Source organism: Lissotriton vulgaris, chromosome 4_1, assembly GCF_964263255.1.
Source record: "Lissotriton vulgaris chromosome 4_1, aLisVul1.2, whole genome shotgun sequence".
In the NCBI taxonomy this organism is placed as follows: Eukaryota; Metazoa; Chordata; class Amphibia; order Caudata; family Salamandridae; genus Lissotriton; species Lissotriton vulgaris.
The window spans coordinates 520118936-520136036 of record NC_141691.1 but is presented as its reverse complement, the minus strand read 5'-3'; the positions used below and the strand labels follow the sequence as shown (position 1 = coordinate 520136036).

General features: G+C 52.3%; 23 non-coding genes across 23 annotated transcripts; 8 read left to right on the top strand and 15 right to left on the bottom strand.

Annotated features, from left to right (window-relative positions):
* Window positions 1-115: 115 nt before the first annotated feature.
* Window positions 116-198, top strand: TRNAL-UAA (transfer RNA leucine (anticodon UAA)). The gene has a single exon. It is a non-coding gene; the product is annotated as a tRNA-Leu (tRNA).
* Window positions 199-1292: 1094 nt separating this feature from the next.
* TRNAE-CUC (transfer RNA glutamic acid (anticodon CUC)) lies at window positions 1293-1364 on the bottom strand. Its single transcript has one exon. It is a non-coding gene; the product is annotated as a tRNA-Glu (tRNA).
* A 618-nt stretch (window positions 1365-1982) lies between these two features.
* On the bottom strand, window positions 1983-2054 carry TRNAE-UUC (transfer RNA glutamic acid (anticodon UUC)). Its single transcript has one exon. It is a non-coding gene; the product is annotated as a tRNA-Glu (tRNA).
* A 243-nt stretch (window positions 2055-2297) lies between these two features.
* TRNAL-UAA (transfer RNA leucine (anticodon UAA)) lies at window positions 2298-2380 on the top strand. Its single transcript has one exon. It is a non-coding gene; the product is annotated as a tRNA-Leu (tRNA).
* Window positions 2381-3474: 1094 nt separating this feature from the next.
* Window positions 3475-3546, bottom strand: TRNAE-CUC (transfer RNA glutamic acid (anticodon CUC)). Its single transcript has one exon. It is a non-coding gene; the product is annotated as a tRNA-Glu (tRNA).
* Window positions 3547-4164: 618 nt separating this feature from the next.
* On the bottom strand, window positions 4165-4236 carry TRNAE-UUC (transfer RNA glutamic acid (anticodon UUC)). The gene has a single exon. It is a non-coding gene; the product is annotated as a tRNA-Glu (tRNA).
* Window positions 4237-4479: 243 nt separating this feature from the next.
* On the top strand, window positions 4480-4562 carry TRNAL-UAA (transfer RNA leucine (anticodon UAA)). Its single transcript has one exon. It is a non-coding gene; the product is annotated as a tRNA-Leu (tRNA).
* A 1094-nt stretch (window positions 4563-5656) lies between these two features.
* TRNAE-CUC (transfer RNA glutamic acid (anticodon CUC)) lies at window positions 5657-5728 on the bottom strand. Its single transcript has one exon. It is a non-coding gene; the product is annotated as a tRNA-Glu (tRNA).
* A 618-nt stretch (window positions 5729-6346) lies between these two features.
* TRNAE-UUC (transfer RNA glutamic acid (anticodon UUC)) lies at window positions 6347-6418 on the bottom strand. The gene has a single exon. It is a non-coding gene; the product is annotated as a tRNA-Glu (tRNA).
* Window positions 6419-6661: 243 nt separating this feature from the next.
* On the top strand, window positions 6662-6744 carry TRNAL-UAA (transfer RNA leucine (anticodon UAA)). The gene has a single exon. It is a non-coding gene; the product is annotated as a tRNA-Leu (tRNA).
* A 1094-nt stretch (window positions 6745-7838) lies between these two features.
* On the bottom strand, window positions 7839-7910 carry TRNAE-CUC (transfer RNA glutamic acid (anticodon CUC)). Its single transcript has one exon. It is a non-coding gene; the product is annotated as a tRNA-Glu (tRNA).
* Window positions 7911-8528: 618 nt separating this feature from the next.
* Window positions 8529-8600, bottom strand: TRNAE-UUC (transfer RNA glutamic acid (anticodon UUC)). Its single transcript has one exon. It is a non-coding gene; the product is annotated as a tRNA-Glu (tRNA).
* Window positions 8601-8843: 243 nt separating this feature from the next.
* Window positions 8844-8926, top strand: TRNAL-UAA (transfer RNA leucine (anticodon UAA)). The gene has a single exon. It is a non-coding gene; the product is annotated as a tRNA-Leu (tRNA).
* A 1094-nt stretch (window positions 8927-10020) lies between these two features.
* On the bottom strand, window positions 10021-10092 carry TRNAE-CUC (transfer RNA glutamic acid (anticodon CUC)). The gene has a single exon. It is a non-coding gene; the product is annotated as a tRNA-Glu (tRNA).
* Window positions 10093-10710: 618 nt separating this feature from the next.
* Window positions 10711-10782, bottom strand: TRNAE-UUC (transfer RNA glutamic acid (anticodon UUC)). Its single transcript has one exon. It is a non-coding gene; the product is annotated as a tRNA-Glu (tRNA).
* A 243-nt stretch (window positions 10783-11025) lies between these two features.
* TRNAL-UAA (transfer RNA leucine (anticodon UAA)) lies at window positions 11026-11108 on the top strand. Its single transcript has one exon. It is a non-coding gene; the product is annotated as a tRNA-Leu (tRNA).
* A 1094-nt stretch (window positions 11109-12202) lies between these two features.
* On the bottom strand, window positions 12203-12274 carry TRNAE-CUC (transfer RNA glutamic acid (anticodon CUC)). Its single transcript has one exon. It is a non-coding gene; the product is annotated as a tRNA-Glu (tRNA).
* A 618-nt stretch (window positions 12275-12892) lies between these two features.
* Window positions 12893-12964, bottom strand: TRNAE-UUC (transfer RNA glutamic acid (anticodon UUC)). The gene has a single exon. It is a non-coding gene; the product is annotated as a tRNA-Glu (tRNA).
* A 243-nt stretch (window positions 12965-13207) lies between these two features.
* TRNAL-UAA (transfer RNA leucine (anticodon UAA)) lies at window positions 13208-13290 on the top strand. The gene has a single exon. It is a non-coding gene; the product is annotated as a tRNA-Leu (tRNA).
* Window positions 13291-14384: 1094 nt separating this feature from the next.
* Window positions 14385-14456, bottom strand: TRNAE-CUC (transfer RNA glutamic acid (anticodon CUC)). The gene has a single exon. It is a non-coding gene; the product is annotated as a tRNA-Glu (tRNA).
* A 618-nt stretch (window positions 14457-15074) lies between these two features.
* Window positions 15075-15146, bottom strand: TRNAE-UUC (transfer RNA glutamic acid (anticodon UUC)). Its single transcript has one exon. It is a non-coding gene; the product is annotated as a tRNA-Glu (tRNA).
* A 243-nt stretch (window positions 15147-15389) lies between these two features.
* On the top strand, window positions 15390-15472 carry TRNAL-UAA (transfer RNA leucine (anticodon UAA)). The gene has a single exon. It is a non-coding gene; the product is annotated as a tRNA-Leu (tRNA).
* Window positions 15473-16566: 1094 nt separating this feature from the next.
* Window positions 16567-16638, bottom strand: TRNAE-CUC (transfer RNA glutamic acid (anticodon CUC)). The gene has a single exon. It is a non-coding gene; the product is annotated as a tRNA-Glu (tRNA).
* Between the last annotated feature and the right edge of the window lie 463 nt (window positions 16639-17101).

The following is a 17101-nucleotide window of genomic DNA, read 5'->3' as shown; positions in this document are numbered from 1 at the left end:
TTACTTTTAACCTCCTGCAAAAGCCTTTTAACTCTGCAATCACCTCTTGCTGGACAGCTGGTGCTACAGTAGCAAGCATAAAAAGGGAGTTGAAGAAAGTAAATCCTTGGGTCTCACCAGGGTGGCCGAGTGGTTAAGGCGTTGGACTTAAGATCCAATGGACGTTTGTCCGCATGGGTTCGAGCCCCATTCCTGGTATGGGTTTTCAGCAGGTTTGTAGGAACGTGCAGATGCTTTTGAAAAGCATTTTCCTCCGCCCTCCTCGGCCTCCCACTGCCCCTCCCCAACGGTCCCCATTCAAGCCTCAGGTGTGGAGTCTGCTGCTACTCTTCTACCAGCATGGATGCTTCCCAGAGCAATGAAGTGCCATCTACACAGAGCCCCTGCCTAGAGAAATACACCTCCTATGTCTTTTTCCACTATAGGGAGCAGGAGAAACTGATTGCTTCCTGGGCAACATGGGTCTGCCACTAGAATTTGCAGATTTCTCCCCTTTTTTTGATTTACGCCTACAGGCTCTCCCTTCCCAGTGGAGCAGGATCTGCTGATGCAGGCCCGGCTGGCTCAAACGTGCAAAGGGTTCTCCACAGGCCTCTGGGAAAGAAATTGAGCAGAGTTTCCTGCCCCGCCTCCTCTCGCCTTCCGAACGGGCTTCCAAACGGGCAATGCCCTGACGGGTCCCCCACAACCTATCCTGCCCATGCCCACACCCCTGTATATGAGGGTGACCCATGTCCCTCACCCTCCATGCTCGAATGGAAGGCCTGTGTGTCCTGAGGGGAGCACCAGACAGGCATCTCTCAGGCCAGGCAGACACCTGCAGTACCTGTTAAGCTCCAAAGCCTGTACATTCCCAAGATGCAACAGGTCACTATGCAAATCAGGCAGCCCTTGCCACACCCTCCCCGCCTCTGGCCTCTGCCGCTTTCCGTACGTGCAGCTCAGCTTTTTCTTACCCAGAGGCAGACTTCCGTTTTAGCAAACAGGTGGGTTGCAGTGGGTCCAGGACGCCATTTGGAGACAAAGCCTGCGGCCCAGTCAAAGGAGGACTACCTGCCACAGGCCATGGGGTCAGAAGCCTACAAAAGGAAGCGCGCCTCGGAATACAGGATCTCACTTGCTCAAGAGCCTTGCCTCCCACCATGGGAAGCAGCTCTAAAGGAACCTTGCGAAAATCATATTTTGAGCGATACTGCGTCATGCTAGGCAAATTGTGAGTCAGAAAAGCAACTTCATTTTGAGAAGCCCTGACCTACGGGAAGGAAAAGCTTTCAAGGTCAGAAGAGGGACTTTTCCCTGACCGGGAATCGAACCCGGGCCGCGGCGGTGAGAGCGCCGAATCCTAACCACTAGACCACCAGGGAGCCCAGAGCCGTGCAGCAAAAGTTCATACACTGCTCTCCGAGTGACAAAGCTCATGGGGGCTGAAAACATATTTTATTCTACAGCAAATATGAATCGGAACTTAATCCTCATGATGCCACCAGACTGCCTGTCACTTCCAGGCACAGGCCATCCTCTCCCCCTTGCTACTGAACCGATGAATTCCTGCACAATCAGGATCCCTGGGAAAACCCAAGAGGGACACCTAGTGGCTGCTGATGGCGCACAGACAGCTGGTACACCTTCTCTCACCTATCTCGTTATTCAGCTTGCTGGAAGAATACATTGCGCTTAAGCGATTCAAGAGTGCAAAGGAGAAGAGTGCTCCAAAGTAGATGTATGCATCACAGCAGGGTTTTCCAGCAATTTACCTTTCTGTTGAGCTGGTACTGCACTTCACGCCAACATAGAGCACCTGACTGGGTGGGGGACTGCGTGCGCACAAAGGTGGCTTAGGTCAATGGGGGCAAAGCAACCTGGGGCACAGGAGAACAAGCCCCATTCCTCCGCTTTCATCTATTGGGAGGGGTGCCTTTTTAAAGACCTTCTTTTAAAAAAGATACACAGACAAATTAAGCAATCTATGCTTTAGAGGGATCTTCCCTGACCGGGAATCGAACCCGGGCCGCGGCGGTGAAAGCGCCGAATCCTAGCCACTAGACCACCAGGGAGTAGATGCTCTAGTGTGCCTGCCTTGCTCACCCCCTTATTGTGACTAAGCTAACTCCAATATAAAAATTAACGGTAAGGTCCGAGTGGGAGAAAGTTAGGTGTCACACAGTGTGTTTGTTATAAGCAATTACTTTTAACCTCCTGCAAAAGCCTTTTAACTCTGCAATCACCTCTTGCTGGACAGCTGGTGCTACAGCAGCAAGCATAAAAAGGGAGTTGAAGAAAGTAAATCCTTGGGTCTCACCAGGGTGGCCGAGTGGTTAAGGCGTTGGACTTAAGATCCAATGGACGTTTGTCCGCATGGGTTCGAGCCCCATTCCTGGAATGGGTTTTCAGCAGGTTTGTAGGAACGTGCAGATGCTTTTGAAAAGCATTTTCCTCCGCCCTCCTCGGCCTCCCACTGCCCCTCCCCAACAGTCCCCATTCAAGCCTCAGGTGTGGAGTCTGCTGCTACTCTTCTACCAGCATGGATGCTTCCCAGAGCAATGAAGTGCCATCTACACAGAGCCCCTGCCTAGAGAAATACACCTCCTATGTCTTTTTCCACTATAGGGAGCAGGAGAAACTGATTGCTTCCTGGGCAACATGGGTCTGCCGCTAGAATTTGCAGATTTCTCCCCTTTTTTTGATTTACGCCTACAGGCTCTCCCTTCCCAGTGGAGCAGGATCTGCTGATGCAGGCCCGGCTGGCTCAAACGTGCAAAGGGTTCTCCACAGGCCTCTGGGAAAGAAATTGAGCAGAGTTTCCTGCCCCGCCTCCTCTCGCCTTCCGAACGGGCTTCCAAACGGGCAATGCCCTGACGGGTCCCCCACAACCTATCCTGCCCATGCCCACACCCCTGTATATGAGGGTGACCCATGTCCCTCACCCTCCATGCTCGAATGGAAGGCCTGTGTGTCCTGAGGGGAGCACCAGACAGGCATCTCTCAGGCCAGGCAGACACCTGCAGTACCTGTTAAGCTCCAAAGCCTGTACATTCCCAAGATGCAACAGGTCACTATGCAAATCAGGCAGCCCTTGCCACACCCTCCCCGCCTCTGGCCTCTGCCGCTTTCCGTACGTGCAGCTCAGCTTTTTCTTACCCAGAGGCAGACTTCCGTTTTAGCAAACAGGTGGGTTGCAGTGGGTCCAGGACGCCATTTGGAGACAAAGCCTGCGGCCCAGTCAAAGGAGGACTACCTGCCACAGGCCATGGGGTCAGAAGCCTACAAAAGGAAGCGCGCCTCGGAATACAGGATCTCACTTGCTCAAGAGCCTTGCCTCCCACCATGGGAAGCAGCTCTAAAGGAACCTTGCGAAAATCATATTTTGAGCGATACTGCGTCATGCTAGGCAAATTGTGAGTCAGAAAAGCAACTTCATTTTGAGAAGCCCTGACCTACGGGAAGGAAAAGCTTTCAAGGTCAGAAGAGGGACTTTTCCCTGACCGGGAATCGAACCCGGGCCGCGGCGGTGAGAGCGCCGAATCCTAACCACTAGACCACCAGGGAGCCCAGAGCCGTGCAGCAAAAGTTCATACACTGCTCTCCGAGTGACAAAGCTCATGGGGGCTGAAAACATATTTTATTCTACAGCAAATATGAATCGGAACTTAATCCTCATGATGCCACCAGACTGCCTGTCACTTCCAGGCACAGGCCATCCTCTCCCCCTTGCTACTGAACCGATGAATTCCTGCACAATCAGGATCCCTGGGAAAACCCAAGAGGGACACCTAGTGGCTGCTGATGGCGCACAGACAGCTGGTACACCTTCTCTCACCTATCTCGTTATTCAGCTTGCTGGAAGAATACATTGCGCTTAAGCGATTCAAGAGTGCAAAGGAGAAGAGTGCTCCAAAGTAGATGTATGCATCACAGCAGGGTTTTCCAGCAATTTACCTTTCTGTTGAGCTGGTACTGCACTTCACGCCAACATAGAGCACCTGACTGGGTGGGGGACTGCGTGCGCACAAAGGTGGCTTAGGTCAATGGGGGCAAAGCAACCTGGGGCACAGGAGAACAAGCCCCATTCCTCCGCTTTCATCTATTGGGAGGGGTGCCTTTTTAAAGACCTTCTTTTAAAAAAGATACACAGACAAATTAAGCAATCTATGCTTTAGAGGGATCTTCCCTGACCGGGAATCGAACCCGGGCCGCGGCGGTGAAAGCGCCGAATCCTAGCCACTAGACCACCAGGGAGTAGATGCTCTAGTGTGCCTGCCTTGCTCACCCCCTTATTGTGACTAAGCTAACTCCAATATAAAAATTAACGGTAAGGTCCGAGTGGGAGAAAGTTAGGTGTCACACAGTGTGTTTGTTATAAGCAATTACTTTTAACCTCCTGCAAAAGCCTTTTAACTCTGCAATCACCTCTTGCTGGACAGCTGGTGCTACAGCAGCAAGCATAAAAAGGGAGTTGAAGAAAGTAAATCCTTGGGTCTCACCAGGGTGGCCGAGTGGTTAAGGCGTTGGACTTAAGATCCAATGGACGTTTGTCCGCATGGGTTCGAGCCCCATTCCTGGAATGGGTTTTCAGCAGGTTTGTAGGAACGTGCAGATGCTTTTGAAAAGCATTTTCCTCCGCCCTCCTCGGCCTCCCACTGCCCCTCCCCAACAGTCCCCATTCAAGCCTCAGGTGTGGAGTCTGCTGCTACTCTTCTACCAGCATGGATGCTTCCCAGAGCAATGAAGTGCCATCTACACAGAGCCCCTGCCTAGAGAAATACACCTCCTATGTCTTTTTCCACTATAGGGAGCAGGAGAAACTGATTGCTTCCTGGGCAACATGGGTCTGCCGCTAGAATTTGCAGATTTCTCCCCTTTTTTTGATTTACGCCTACAGGCTCTCCCTTCCCAGTGGAGCAGGATCTGCTGATGCAGGCCCGGCTGGCTCAAACGTGCAAAGGGTTCTCCACAGGCCTCTGGGAAAGAAATTGAGCAGAGTTTCCTGCCCCGCCTCCTCTCGCCTTCCGAACGGGCTTCCAAACGGGCAATGCCCTGACGGGTCCCCCACAACCTATCCTGCCCATGCCCACACCCCTGTATATGAGGGTGACCCATGTCCCTCACCCTCCATGCTCGAATGGAAGGCCTGTGTGTCCTGAGGGGAGCACCAGACAGGCATCTCTCAGGCCAGGCAGACACCTGCAGTACCTGTTAAGCTCCAAAGCCTGTACATTCCCAAGATGCAACACGTCACTATGCAAATCAGGCAGCCCTTGCCACACCCTCCCCGCCTCTGGCCTCTGCCGCTTTCCGTACGTGCAGCTCAGCTTTTTCTTACCCAGAGGCAGACTTCCGTTTTAGCAAACAGGTGGGTTGCAGTGGGTCCAGGACGCCATTTGGAGACAAAGCCTGCGGCCCAGTCAAAGGAGGACTACCTGCCACAGGCCATGGGGTCAGAAGCCTACAAAAGGAAGCGCGCCTCGGAATACAGGATCTCACTTGCTCAAGAGCCTTGCCTCCCACCATGGGAAGCAGCTCTAAAGGAACCTTGCGAAAATCATATTTTGAGCGATACTGCGTCATGCTAGGCAAATTGTGAGTCAGAAAAGCAACTTCATTTTGAGAAGCCCTGACCTACGGGAAGGAAAAGCTTTCAAGGTCAGAAGAGGGACTTTTCCCTGACCGGGAATCGAACCCGGGCCGCGGCGGTGAGAGCGCCGAATCCTAACCACTAGACCACCAGGGAGCCCAGAGCCGTGCAGCAAAAGTTCATACACTGCTCTCCGAGTGACAAAGCTCATGGGGGCTGAAAACATATTTTATTCTACAGCAAATATGAATCGGAACTTAATCCTCATGAAGCCACCAGACTGCCTGTCACTTCCAGGCACAGGCCATCCTCTCCCCCTTGCTACTGAACCGATGAATTCCTGCACAATCAGGATCCCCGGGAAAACCCAAGAGGGACACCTAGTGGCTGCTGATGGCGCACAGACAGCTGGTACACCTTCTCTCACCTATCTCGTTATTCAGCTTGCTGGAAGAATACATTGCGCTTAAGCGATTCAAGAGTGCAAAGGAGAAGAGTGCTCCAAAGTAGATGTATGCATCACAGCAGGGTTTTCCAGCAATTTACCTTTCTGTTGAGCTGGTACTGCACTTCACGCCAACATAGAGCACCTGACTGGGTGGGGGACTGCGTGCGCACAAAGGTGGCTTAGGTCAATGGGGGCAAAGCAACCTGGGGCACAGGAGAACAAGCCCAATTCCTCCGCTTTCATCTATTGGGAGGGGTGCCTTTTTAAAGACCTTCTTTTAAAAAAGATACACAGACAAATTAAGCAATCTATGCTTTAGAGGGATCTTCCCTGACCGGGAATCGAACCCGGGCCGCGGCGGTGAAAGCGCCGAATCCTAGCCACTAGACCACCAGGGAGTAGATGCTCTAGTGTAACTGCCTTGCTCACCCCCTTATTGTGACTAAGCTAACTCCAATATAAAAATTAACGGTAAGGTCCGAGTGGGAGAAAGTTAGGTGTCACACAGTGTGTTTGTTATAAGCAATTACTTTTAACCTCCTGCAAAAGCCTTTTAACTCTGCAATCACCTCTTGCTGGACAGCTGGTGCTACAGTAGCAAGCATAAAAAGGGAGTTGAAGAAAGTAAATCCTTGGGTCTCACCAGGGTGGCCGAGTGGTTAAGGCGTTGGACTTAAGATCCAATGGACGTTTGTCCGCATGGGTTCGAGCCCCATTCCTGGTATGGGTTTTCAGCAGGTTTGTAGGAACGTGCAGATGCTTTTGAAAAGCATTTTCCTCCGCCCTCCTCGGCCTCCCACTGCCCCTCCCCAACGGTCCCCATTCAAGCCTCAGGTGTGGAGTCTGCTGCTACTCTTCTACCAGCATGGATGCTTCCCAGAGCAATGAAGTGCCATCTACACAGAGCCCCTGCCTAGAGAAATACACCTCCTATGTCTTTTTCCACTATAGGGAGCAGGAGAAACTGATTGCTTCCTGGGCAACATGGGTCTGCCACTAGAATTTGCAGATTTCTCCCCTTTTTTTGATTTACGCCTACAGGCTCTCCCTTCCCAGTGGAGCAGGATCTGCTGATGCAGGCCCGGCTGGCTCAAACGTGCAAAGGGTTCTCCACAGGCCTCTGGGAAAGAAATTGAGCAGAGTTTCCTGCCCCGCCTCCTCTCGCCTTCCGAACGGGCTTCCAAACGGGCAATGCCCTGACGGGTCCCCCACAACCTATCCTGCCCATGCCCACACCCCTGTATATGAGGGTGACCCATGTCCCTCACCCTCCATGCTCGAATGGAAGGCCTGTGTGTCCTGAGGGGAGCACCAGACAGGCATCTCTCAGGCCAGGCAGACACCTGCAGTACCTGTTAAGCTCCAAAGCCTGTACATTCCCAAGATGCAACACGTCACTATGCAAATCAGGCAGCCCTTGCCACACCCTCCCCGCCTCTGGCCTCTGCCGCTTTCCGTACGTGCAGCTCAGCTTTTTCTTACCCAGAGGCAGACTTCCGTTTTAGCAAACAGGTGGGTTGCAGTGGGTCCAGGACGCCATTTGGAGACAAAGCCTGCGGCCCAGTCAAAGGAGGACTACCTGCCACAGGCCATGGGGTCAGAAGCCTACAAAAGGAAGCGCGCCTCGGAATACAGGATCTCACTTGCTCAAGAGCCTTGCCTCCCACCATGGGAAGCAGCTCTAAAGGAACCTTGCGAAAATCATATTTTGAGCGATACTGCGTCATGCTAGGCAAATTGTGAGTCAGAAAAGCAACTTCATTTTGAGAAGCCCTGACCTACGGGAAGGAAAAGCTTTCAAGGTCAGAAGAGGGACTTTTCCCTGACCGGGAATCGAACCCGGGCCGCGGCGGTGAGAGCGCCGAATCCTAACCACTAGACCACCAGGGAGCCCAGAGCCGTGCAGCAAAAGTTCATACACTGCTCTCCGAGTGACAAAGCTCATGGGGGCTGAAAACATATTTTATTCTACAGCAAATATGAATCGGAACTTAATCCTCATGATGCCACCAGACTGCCTGTCACTTCCAGGCACAGGCCATCCTCTCCCCCTTGCTACTGAACCGATGAATTCCTGCACAATCAGGATCCCCGGGAAAACCCAAGAGGGACACCTAGTGGCTGCTGATGGCGCACAGACAGCTGGTACACCTTCTCTCACCTATCTCGTTATTCAGCTTGCTGGAAGAATACATTGCGCTTAAGCGATTCAAGAGTGCAAAGGAGAAGAGTGCTCCAAAGTAGATGTATGCATCACAGCAGGGTTTTCCAGCAATTTACCTTTCTGTTGAGCTGGTACTGCACTTCACGCCAACATAGAGCACCTGACTGGGTGGGGGACTGCGTGCGCACAAAGGTGGCTTAGGTCAATGGGGGCAAAGCAACCTGGGGCACAGGAGAACAAGCCCAATTCCTCCGCTTTCATCTATTGGGAGGGGTGCCTTTTTAAAGACCTTCTTTTAAAAAAGATACACAGACAAATTAAGCAATCTATGCTTTAGAGGGATCTTCCCTGACTGGGAATCGAACCCGGGCCGCGGCGGTGAAAGCACCGAATCCTAGCCACTAGACCACCAGGGAGTAGATGCTCTAGTGAGCCTGCCTTGCTCACCCCCTTATTGTGACTAAGCTAACTCCAATATAAAAATTAACGGTAAGGTCCGAGTGGGAGAAAGTTAGGTGTCACACAGTGTGTTTGTTATAAGCAATTACTTTTAACCTCCTGCAAAAGCCTTTTAACTCTGCAATCACCTCTTGCTGGACAGCTGGTGCTACAGTAGCAAGCATAAAAAGGGAGTTGAAGAAAGTAAATCCTTGGGTCTCACCAGGGTGGCCGAGTGGTTAAGGCGTTGGACTTAAGATCCAATGGACGTTTGTCCGCATGGGTTCGAGCCCCATTCCTGGTATGGGTTTTCAGCAGGTTTGTAGGAACGTGCAGATGCTTTTGAAAAGCATTTTCCTCCGCCCTCCTCGGCCTCCCACTGCCCCTCCCCAACGGTCCCCATTCAAGCCTCAGGTGTGGAGTCTGCTGCTACTCTTCTACCAGCATGGATGCTTCCCAGAGCAATGAAGTGCCATCTACACAGAGCCCCTGCCTAGAGAAATACACCTCCTATGTCTTTTTCCACTATAGGGAGCAGGAGAAACTGATTGCTTCCTGGGCAACATGGGTCTGCCACTAGAATTTGCAGATTTCTCCCCTTTTTTTGATTTACGCCTACAGGCTCTCCCTTCCCAGTGGAGCAGGATCTGCTGATGCAGGCCCGGCTGGCTCAAACGTGCAAAGGGTTCTCCACAGGCCTCTGGGAAAGAAATTGAGCAGAGTTTCCTGCCCCGCCTCCTCTCGCCTTCCGAACGGGCTTCCAAACGGGCAATGCCCTGACGGGTCCCCCACAACCTATCCTGCCCATGCCCACACCCCTGTATATGAGGGTGACCCATGTCCCTCACCCTCCATGCTCGAATGGAAGGCCTGTGTGTCCTGAGGGGAGCACCAGACAGGCATCTCTCAGGCCAGGCAGACACCTGCAGTACCTGTTAAGCTCCAAAGCCTGTACATTCCCAAGATGCAACAGGTCACTATGCAAATCAGGCAGCCCTTGCCACACCCTCCCCGCCTCTGGCCTCTGCCGCTTTCCGTACGTGCAGCTCAGCTTTTTCTTACCCAGAGGCAGACTTCCGTTTTAGCAAACAGGTGGGTTGCAGTGGGTCCAGGACGCCATTTGGAGACAAAGCCTGCGGCCCAGTCAAAGGAGGACTACCTGCCACAGGCCATGGGGTCAGAAGCCTACAAAAGGAAGCGCGCCTCGGAATACAGGATCTCACTTGCTCAAGAGCCTTGCCTCCCACCATGGGAAGCAGCTCTAAAGGAACCTTGCGAAAATCATATTTTGAGCGATACTGCGTCATGCTAGGCAAATTGTGAGTCAGAAAAGCAACTTCATTTTGAGAAGCCCTGACCTACGGGAAGGAAAAGCTTTCAAGGTCAGAAGAGGGACTTTTCCCTGACCGGGAATCGAACCCGGGCCGCGGCGGTGAGAGCGCCGAATCCTAACCACTAGACCACCAGGGAGCCCAGAGCCGTGCAGCAAAAGTTCATACACTGCTCTCCGAGTGACAAAGCTCATGGGGGCTGAAAACATATTTTATTCTACAGCAAATATGAATCGGAACTTAATCCTCATGATGCCACCAGACTGCCTGTCACTTCCAGGCACAGGCCATCCTCTCCCCCTTGCTACTGAACCGATGAATTCCTGCACAATCAGGATCCCTGGGAAAACCCAAGAGGGACACCTAGTGGCTGCTGATGGCGCACAGACAGCTGGTACACCTTCTCTCACCTATCTCGTTATTCAGCTTGCTGGAAGAATACATTGCGCTTAAGCGATTCAAGAGTGCAAAGGAGAAGAGTGCTCCAAAGTAGATGTATGCATCACAGCAGGGTTTTCCAGCAATTTACCTTTCTGTTGAGCTGGTACTGCACTTCACGCCAACATAGAGCACCTGACTGGGTGGGGGACTGCGTGCGCACAAAGGTGGCTTAGGTCAATGGGGGCAAAGCAACCTGGGGCACAGGAGAACAAGCCCCATTCCTCCGCTTTCATCTATTGGGAGGGGTGCCTTTTTAAAGACCTTCTTTTAAAAAAGATACACAGACAAATTAAGCAATCTATGCTTTAGAGGGATCTTCCCTGACCGGGAATCGAACCCGGGCCGCGGCGGTGAAAGCGCCGAATCCTAGCCACTAGACCACCAGGGAGTAGATGCTCTAGTGTGCCTGCCTTGCTCACCCCCTCATTGTGACTAAGCTAACTCCAATATAAAAATTAACGGTAAGGTCCGAGTGGGAGAAAGTTAGGTGTCACACAGTGTGTTTGTTATAAGCAATTACTTTTAACCTCCTGCAAAAGCCTTTTAACTCTGCAATCACCTCTTGCTGGACAGCTGGTGCTACAGCAGCAAGCATAAAAAGGGAGTTGAAGAAAGTAAATCCTTGGGTCTCACCAGGGTGGCCGAGTGGTTAAGGCGTTGGACTTAAGATCCAATGGACGTTTGTCCGCATGGGTTCGAGCCCCATTCCTGGAATGGGTTTTCAGCAGGTTTGTAGGAACGTGCAGATGCTTTTGAAAAGCATTTTCCTCCGCCCTCCTCGGCCTCCCACTGCCCCTCCCCAACAGTCCCCATTCAAGCCTCAGGTGTGGAGTCTGCTGCTACTCTTCTACCAGCATGGATGCTTCCCAGAGCAATGAAGTGCCATCTACACAGAGCCCCTGCCTAGAGAAATACACCTCCTATGTCTTTTTCCACTATAGGGAGCAGGAGAAACTGATTGCTTCCTGGGCAACATGGGTCTGCCGCTAGAATTTGCAGATTTCTCCCCTTTTTTTGATTTACGCCTACAGGCTCTCCCTTCCCAGTGGAGCAGGATCTGCTGATGCAGGCCCGGCTGGCTCAAACGTGCAAAGGGTTCTCCACAGGCCTCTGGGAAAGAAATTGAGCAGAGTTTCCTGCCCCGCCTCCTCTCACCTTCCGAACGGGCTTCCAAACGGGCAATGCCCTGACGGGTCCCCCACAACCTATCCTGCCCATGCCCACACCCCTGTATATGAGGGTGACCCATGTCCCTCACCCTCCATGCTCGAATGGAAGGCCTGTGTGTCCTGAGGGGAGCACCAGACAGGCATCTCTCAGGCCAGGCAGACACCTGCAGTACCTGTTAAGCTCCAAAGCCTGTACATTCCCAAGATGCAACACGTCACTATGCAAATCAGGCAGCCCTTGCCACACCCTCCCCGCCTCTGGCCTCTGCCGCTTTCCGTACGTGCAGCTCAGCTTTTTCTTACCCAGAGGCAGACTTCCGTTTTAGCAAACAGGTGGGTTGCAGTGGGTCCAGGACGCCATTTGGAGACAAAGCCTGCGGCCCAGTCAAAGGAGGACTACCTGCCACAGGCCATGGGGTCAGAAGCCTACAAAAGGAAGCGCGCCTCGGAATACAGGATCTCACTTGCTCAAGAGCCTTGCCTCCCACCATGGGAAGCAGCTCTAAAGGAACCTTGCGAAAATCATATTTTGAGCGATACTGCGTCATGCTAGGCAAATTGTGAGTCAGAAAAGCAACTTCATTTTGAGAAGCCCTGACCTACGGGAAGGAAAAGCTTTCAAGGTCAGAAGAGGGACTTTTCCCTGACCGGGAATCGAACCCGGGCCGCGGCGGTGAGAGCGCCGAATCCTAACCACTAGACCACCAGGGAGCCCAGAGCCGTGCAGCAAAAGTTCATACACTGCTCTCCGAGTGACAAAGCTCATGGGGGCTGAAAACATATTTTATTCTACAGCAAATATGAATCGGAACTTAATCCTCATGAAGCCACCAGACTGCCTGTCACTTCCAGGCACAGGCCATCCTCTCCCCCTTGCTACTGAACCGATGAATTCCTGCACAATCAGGATCCCCGGGAAAACCCAAGAGGGACACCTAGTGGCTGCTGATGGCGCACAGACAGCTGGTACACCTTCTCTCACCTATCTCGTTATTCAGCTTGCTGGAAGAATACATTGCGCTTAAGCGATTCAAGAGTGCAAAGGAGAAGAGTGCTCCAAAGTAGATGTATGCATCACAGCAGGGTTTTCCAGCAATTTACCTTTCTGTTGAGCTGGTACTGCACTTCACGCCAACATAGAGCACCTGACTGGGTGGGGGACTGCGTGCGCACAAAGGTGGCTTAGGTCAATGGGGGCAAAGCAACCTGGGGCACAGGAGAACAAGCCCAATTCCTCCGCTTTCATCTATTGGGAGGGGTGCCTTTTTAAAGACCTTCTTTTAAAAAAGATACACAGACAAATTAAGCAATCTATGCTTTAGAGGGATCTTCCCTGACCGGGAATCGAACCCGGGCCGCGGCGGTGAAAGCGCCGAATCCTAGCCACTAGACCACCAGGGAGTAGATGCTCTAGTGTAACTGCCTTGCTCACCCCCTTATTGTGACTAAGCTAACTCCAATATAAAAATTAACGGTAAGGTCCGAGTGGGAGAAAGTTAGGTGTCACACAGTGTGTTTGTTATAAGCAATTACTTTTAACCTCCTGCAAAAGCCTTTTAACTCTGCAATCACCTCTTGCTGGACAGCTGGTGCTACAGTAGCAAGCATAAAAAGGGAGTTGAAGAAAGTAAATCCTTGGGTCTCACCAGGGTGGCCGAGTGGTTAAGGCGTTGGACTTAAGATCCAATGGACGTTTGTCCGCATGGGTTCGAGCCCCATTCCTGGTATGGGTTTTCAGCAGGTTTGTAGGAACGTGCAGATGCTTTTGAAAAGCATTTTCCTCCGCCCTCCTCGGCCTCCCACTGCCCCTCCCCAACGGTCCCCATTCAAGCCTCAGGTGTGGAGTCTGCTGCTACTCTTCTACCAGCATGGATGCTTCCCAGAGCAATGAAGTGCCATCTACACAGAGCCCCTGCCTAGAGAAATACACCTCCTATGTCTTTTTCCACTATAGGGAGCAGGAGAAACTGATTGCTTCCTGGGCAACATGGGTCTGCCACTAGAATTTGCAGATTTCTCCCCTTTTTTTGATTTACGCCTACAGGCTCTCCCTTCCCAGTGGAGCAGGATCTGCTGATGCAGGCCCGGCTGGCTCAAACGTGCAAAGGGTTCTCCACAGGCCTCTGGGAAAGAAATTGAGCAGAGTTTCCTGCCCCGCCTCCTCTCGCCTTCCGAACGGGCTTCCAAACGGGCAATGCCCTGACGGGTCCCCCACAACCTATCCTGCCCATGCCCACACCCCTGTATATGAGGGTGACCCATGTCCCTCACCCTCCATGCTCGAATGGAAGGCCTGTGTGTCCTGAGGGGAGCACCAGACAGGCATCTCTCAGGCCAGGCAGACACCTGCAGTACCTGTTAAGCTCCAAAGCCTGTACATTCCCAAGATGCAACAGGTCACTATGCAAATCAGGCAGCCCTTGCCACACCCTCCCCGCCTCTGGCCTCTGCCGCTTTCCGTACGTGCAGCTCAGCTTTTTCTTACCCAGAGGCAGACTTCCGTTTTAGCAAACAGGTGGGTTGCAGTGGGTCCAGGACGCCATTTGGAGACAAAGCCTGCGGCCCAGTCAAAGGAGGACTACCTGCCACAGGCCATGGGGTCAGAAGCCTACAAAAGGAAGCGCGCCTCGGAATACAGGATCTCACTTGCTCAAGAGCCTTGCCTCCCACCATGGGAAGCAGCTCTAAAGGAACCTTGCGAAAATCATATTTTGAGCGATACTGCGTCATGCTAGGCAAATTGTGAGTCAGAAAAGCAACTTCATTTTGAGAAGCCCTGACCTACGGGAAGGAAAAGCTTTCAAGGTCAGAAGAGGGACTTTTCCCTGACCGGGAATCGAACCCGGGCCGCGGCGGTGAGAGCGCCGAATCCTAACCACTAGACCACCAGGGAGCCCAGAGCCGTGCAGCAAAAGTTCATACACTGCTCTCCGAGTGACAAAGCTCATGGGGGCTGAAAACATATTTTATTCTACAGCAAATATGAATCGGAACTTAATCCTCATGATGCCACCAGACTGCCTGTCACTTCCAGGCACAGGCCATCCTCTCCCCCTTGCTACTGAACCGATGAATTCCTGCACAATCAGGATCCCCGGGAAAACCCAAGAGGGACACTTAGTGGCTGCTGATGGCGCACAGACAGCTGGTACACCTTCTCTCACCTATCTCGTTATTCAGCTTGCTGGAAGAATACATTGCGCTTAAGCGATTCAAGAGTGCAAAGGAGAAGAGTGCTCCAAAGTAGATGTATGCATCACAGCAGGGTTTTCCAGCAATTTACCTTTCTGTTGAGCTGGTACTGCACTTCACGCCAACATAGAGCACCTGACTGGGTGGGGGACTGCGTGCGCACAAAGGTGGCTTAGGTAAATGGGGGCAAAGCAACCTGGGGCACAGGAGAACAAGCCCCATTCCTCCGCTTTCATCTATTGGGAGGGGTGCCTTTTTAAAGACCTTCTTTTAAAAAAGATACACAGACAAATTAAGCAATCTATGCTTTAGAGGGATCTTCCCTGACCGGGAATCGAACCCGGGCCGCGGCGGTGAAAGCGCCGAATCCTAGCCACTAGACCACCAGGGAGTAGATGCTCTAGTGTGCCTGCCTTGCTCACCCCCTTATTGTGACTAAGCTAACTCCAATATAAAAATTAACGGTAAGGTCCGAGTGGGAGAAAGTTAGGTGTCACACAGTGTGTTTGTTATAAGCAATTACTTTTAACCTCCTGCAAAAGCCTTTTAACTCTGCAATCACCTCTTGCTGGACAGCTGGTGCTACAGTAGCAAGCATAAAAAGGGAGTTGAAGAAAGTAAATCCTTGGGTCTCACCAGGGTGGCCGAGTGGTTAAGGCGTTGGACTTAAGATCCAATGGACGTTTGTCCGCATGGGTTCGAGCCCCATTCCTGGTATGGGTTTTCAGCAGGTTTGTAGGAACGTGCAGATGCTTTTGAAAAGCATTTTCCTCCGCCCTCCTCGGCCTCCCACTGCCCCTCCCCAACGGTCCCCATTCAAGCCTCAGGTGTGGAGTCTGCTGCTACTCTTCTACCAGCATGGATGCTTCCCAGAGCAATGAAGTGCCATCTACACAGAGCCCCTGCCTAGAGAAATACACCTCCTATGTCTTTTTCCACTATAGGGAGCAGGAGAAACTGATTGCTTCCTGGGCAACATGGGTCTGCCACTAGAATTTGCAGATTTCTCCCCTTTTTTTGATTTACGCCTACAGGCTCTCCCTTCCCAGTGGAGCAGGATCTGCTGATGCAGGCCCGGCTGGCTCAAACGTGCAAAGGGTTCTCCACAGGCCTCTGGGAAAGAAATTGAGCAGAGTTTCCTGCCCCGCCTCCTCTCGCCTTCCGAACGGGCTTCCAAACGGGCAATGCCCTGACGGGTCCCCCACAACCTATCCTGCCCATGCCCACACCCCTGTATATGAGGGTGACCCATGTCCCTCACCCTCCATGCTCGAATGGAAGGCCTGTGTGTCCTGAGGGGAGCACCAGACAGGCATCTCTCAGGCCAGGCAGACACCTGCAGTACCTGTTAAGCTCCAAAGCCTGTACATTCCCAAGATGCAACAGGTCACTATGCAAATCAGGCAGCCCTTGCCACACCCTCCCCGCCTCTGGCCTCTGCCGCTTTCCGTACGTGCAGCTCAGCTTTTTCTTACCCAGAGGCAGACTTCCGTTTTAGCAAACAGGTGGGTTGCAGTGGGTCCAGGACGCCATTTGGAGACAAAGCCTGCGGCCCAGTCAAAGGAGGACTACCTGCCACAGGCCATGGGGTCAGAAGCCTACAAAAGGAAGCGCGCCTCGGAATACAGGATCTCACTTGCTCAAGAGCCTTGCCTCCCACCATGGGAAGCAGCTCTAAAGGAACCTTGCGAAAATCATATTTTGAGCGATACTGCGTCATGCTAGGCAAATTGTGAGTCAGAAAAGCAACTTCATTTTGAGAAGCCCTGACCTACGGGAAGGAAAAGCTTTCAAGGTCAGAAGAGGGACTTTTCCCTGACCGGGAATCGAACCCGGGCCGCGGCGGTGAGAGCGCCGAATCCTAACCACTAGACCACCAGGGAGCCCAGAGCCGTGCAGCAAAAGTTCATACACTGCTCTCCGAGTGACAAAGCTCATGGGGGCTGAAAACATATTTTATTCTACAGCAAATATGAATCGGAACTTAATCCTCATGATGCCACCAGACTGCCTGTCACTTCCAGGCACAGGCCATCCTCTCCCCCTTGCTACTGAACCGATGAATTCCTGCACAATCAGGATCCCCGGGAAAACCCAAGAGGGACACCTAGTGGCTGCTGATGGCGCACAGACAGCTGGTACACCTTCTCTCACCTATCTCGTTATTCAGCTTGCTGGAAGAATACATTGCGCTTAAGCCATTCAAGAGTGCAAAGGAGAAGAGTGCTCCAAAGTAGATGTATGCATCACAGCAGGGTTTTCCAGCAATTTACCTTTCTGTTGAGCTGGTACTGCACTTCACGCCAACATAGAGCACCTGACTGGGTGGGGGACTGCGTGCGCACA